Source organism: Agrilus planipennis, unplaced genomic scaffold (genome assembly GCF_000699045.2).
Source record: "Agrilus planipennis isolate EAB-ADULT unplaced genomic scaffold, Apla_2.0 scaffold358, whole genome shotgun sequence".
In the NCBI taxonomy this organism is placed as follows: domain Eukaryota; kingdom Metazoa; phylum Arthropoda; class Insecta; order Coleoptera; family Buprestidae; genus Agrilus; species Agrilus planipennis.
The window spans coordinates 58,372-62,596 of record NW_020439235.1 but is presented as its reverse complement, the minus strand read 5'-3'; the positions used below and the strand labels follow the sequence as shown (position 1 = coordinate 62,596).

The 4,225-nt window shown below is 30.9% G+C and overlaps 1 long non-coding RNA gene across 5 annotated transcripts in view; it reads left to right on the top strand.

Moving 5' to 3' along the window:
* Window positions 1–4,225, top strand: part of LOC108742523 — a 75,424-nt gene that overhangs the window by 19,896 nt on the left and 51,303 nt on the right. The gene's annotated exons all lie outside the window — the stretch shown is intronic.

Here is a 4,225-nt window from a genome sequence, read left to right as displayed (position 1 = left end):
ACTGCTCGCAAATAGTTAAGGATGTGGGTTGTTCTATTTTAAGGGTAATGCGAAGATTAGCTCAGGATAGGGAAGAGTGGAAGTTTGTGTCCAACCAATCTTAGGATTGACGACCTTATGATGATGATTTAAACGATTGCTAATTGAACTAACGCTTACTAACCCAGTAAATAACTAGGTGTTAGCTTGCACTTTTAAATAAATAATTTAGATGAACTAGTAACCTAAATAAGAATTTATAGATACTGTGCAACATGTCATACCCAGTTACCATTTACCCCATTTTCAATTTTAAGTCCCATTCCCAACGATTCTATGTGTCTACCGTCTGCTATAAACATTTGTGTGGTGTTCTATAGAGTCACCCCAATCCTCCCGTTTGTTGTCTCGCCCTTTACATCGGTGGTTCATATCATTAGACCAAGGGTGACCAACCTAAATGATCTTGCGGGCAACTTTGGAAATAAATCATAACTCCGCGGGCTGCGTATATTGAACTCATGTGTGTCAACTTATTAATAAAACGAGTAATATTTGTCGTATATACACAAGAACATTGTTTTAAAATTAAAGTTAATATTTCTCATAATTTCGATAGTTACTTTTTGAATATGTGGATTCGCAAATAATGAATTTTTTTATTACATTTGGTTTTCACTACTTTCGTCATTCTAAAATAACTATATTTTGTAGTATGATGAATCTCGCGGGCCAGAAGAATGTTCAAGGCAGATCGCGGCTTGACCACCCCTGCATTAGACATTTCTTGCAATTAACAGCGTACATGACGAAAAGTTTAGTATAATGGCCTTGGTTTTTATTTTTTTACGGGTCAGTAATCTTTGAATATAATTCTAAAAGGAGTTGTGAATTTTTATTACACTGCTTATTTGCCTCACTAGACAATCTGTTGTAACTTCCAACATTTACACACATTATTGCATTTCGATAAAATCAGAAAGGATATCAGCTGCGCATGATATTTAAATTTATGTATCTCACCATCAGCGTTTACCTGTATGTAACTGATATTTCTTAACATATTTTCTTTCATATGTGTCATTTTTAAAATCTTATTAGGTGAACGACTTCTTTTTAGGATTTCGTAGTCAAATTGTAAAAAACGGAACCTATATTTTTATACGAGGTATGTTTTAAAGTAAGTAAGAAAACCGATACACTTTTATCAACAATTTTATTTTTAAATCAAGTCCTGGAGGGCTGTTCTTCTTCCTTCTATTTCACTTACGCGAAATCGTTCTGTACAAGTGAAAACGACTATTCGTATGCGAATCTCGTTGGAGTGAACAGTAGAATAGACCTTTAGTACCTCAATAATTTACGTATTCCCAGATTTATATTCCATCCTCATAGAACTTTGTCCCCTAATTTGACAACCACTGTAACGTGACCGTTTTCTTATTCGTCGTGGTGCTGACCCCCTAGCAATTTATTTCGATTTCCTAAAATACTTTTTCTGATTATGAAGTGAAGATAAAGTTTTTATCATACAACCCACTATTAGGAGTATCATAAGAAAGCTATTTTCAAAATATGAAAGTTGGTGTTCAAAGTATTTAAGTAGGAATAAAAGCTTTTTTATATGCTTTATCATATGGAAAGTCATTGGAATGATGTTTTTTAAATTTTATGGGATCGGACCTGGACAAAAACGGAACTGAGACAAAAACGGAACAAAAAGTTTCCTCCATTAAATTTACCTGCAAATCTGTCAATAGAATTGGACAAAAGCGGAACTATTACTACTGCAAATTTTAACTGCGGCATCCAATGTTTGCGTACATTACGGAAAGTAGTAAAAAAGCGGTTAGGCTAGGGTCATACGGTCACGGTAAAAAAGACAACAAGAGTGTTGCTGTGCTCATATCTTTTTGTTTACAGGAATGGAAAACGAAAAGAAAAGTTAGAGTCGGATTATGTTGGATTACCTGTGTATCTTTTTACACTCTTTTTTCTAGGACCAGCTGTCGTAGGTTTGCTTTTGTCTGTCATTCCATTGTATAAGTAGAAATTGGTAAACAGAGACAGAACCTAGTTTTCAATACCCTTTTGGCAATTTTTTGAAATATATTGTGGCTAATGATTGATATAAATTCATGTAATGCATAATTATAGCTTTAGGGAAAAACAAGTAATAAATGCAATTCTTAATTTAAAACCGGCAAATTCTTTATAAACAACAGTACATGTATTATATGGATTACGTCATAATTTTTATGGATATGTTCATTATCAAAACATATGAACATATGTAATCCAATGAGCTTTCTAATTATTATTAACCATTGGATGTTTGTATGGTATCGGTACACATATAGATACTTTTCGTTTTATAATGCGCAAAACAAAATTGTAATTAGGTGTTATTACATTTCCATAGTTTTTAATAAAAACAACATTAAAAATTCATATTGACAAAATAATTATTTGCACGTTTCTACCACAATATTTATCTATATTCTATGGTGTACCTTTTTTTTTATTTCGAGTACTCGGTTTGGGTCCGGTACACGGTAGATCCGGCATTTTTTTAGGATCCGGCCGGGTACCGGATAATGACGACGGGTAATTCTACCAGAAAAAAAAGAAAAAAAAAATATGTTAAGAATGTTGCATTATAAAACTATTACTAGGAATACATATATTAAAAAGTACTTTCAATAGAATTCGTCTGGAATTACTGTTACTATTGTGTTGTTTCCTATGTCTCATTATAGGTAATATGAAGTGGCTGGTCTTAATTACAGGACTTACCTTTGAATTTTGTGTCTTAAACATTTTTCAAACAGGTTTTGTTTGATTACTGATTACGTTTAATTACATATTTTGATATAACAATAGATAATACTTTACCTTAATACCTTAAACTGCATATACACTAGTAGCAAGTTGAAAACTTAACATTGGGATATTCTATTAAGTATATACAATCATCAAAGAGCTTATGTTTTGAAAAATGCGACATGGTATGGGAAAATTTATACAAATGTATATGTATAAATTCAATTTAAACGTTTTCAGGTTGTGTTATGCTTTGTTGAAAAGATGTTGAGAGATCGGTTAGTTTGAGATAGTTTTTATAGAAGAGGGTGATATTTTTAGATAGATGCTTAAAAAATACATAGCAAAAGTACACCAAATTATCCATTTTTGCATGCGTAATGTAAAAAATTTCGAACAAGAAATGAATAAGTAATTTCTAGGTTCGGTCAAGATTTTGCCTTTCCTGTATGCATGTTTGTATCATCTTATATAGGTTAAGCGAAATACCGAACCGAACATTAAAGGCGCTTATTTAATTGTGGATACAAGTTTGTAATAATAATAGGCTTTATTTCCTGGAGAAATTAAATTTGTAGATAATTGATTTTTATTTAACAGTTAGTTCGCTACTTTCGTCATTCTAAAATAACTATATTTTGTAGNTACTTTAGCAGGTATATTAAGGAGTTATTAAAAATGTACCGTACAGACGTCTGTAAATTATAAATTAAACGTTTAGATGCTATCATAAGGTCAATAAATAAATTTATAAAATAGGTTGTAAAAATTTTAATTAGTCAATTTACATTAAATTGAAAGTAGTGTAGGTATAATTACAAAAAGTAGACAGTTTAAATGTGTTTTAATGTAATTATAAAAGTTCTTTGAATAATATTATCTTTGAAAACCTTTAGTTAAAAAAGTAAACGTAAAATATTGCTGAAGTATCGTATGCATACTAATAGTAAGATTTCCCAAATTAAAAATAAATCAGTTTAATAAGCTTTTAACACATTTGCCGCCCCTTTGTTAGCTGCCGTCTCTATACGGCAGAACATTATTGATGTAGACCACAATGCGTTTCTCTATATACAGGGTAAGCCATAACTATTAGGACATAAAGTAAGTGAAGGCTATATGGACTAAAATACGAATATTGGAGACCAAAGTTGCGTTAATAAGATGTTGCTGTGGAAAAAGATACAGGGTGTTAAAGGTGACATATTATTTTCAATCATTGGTAATAATTTCACCACACGGAGAAAATAATAAGAAATGAAAATTTACTTAAATATTAAAGTAATATTTACAATTTATCCTACTAGCCCGTTGCTTTGTAGGCGAAAATAATAAAAATTACAATTTGACCCGAATTTGTAAAAATAAAACCTCAGCAGAAATAAATTTACTACGTATTTTAGTTGATATTACAAATTTAATT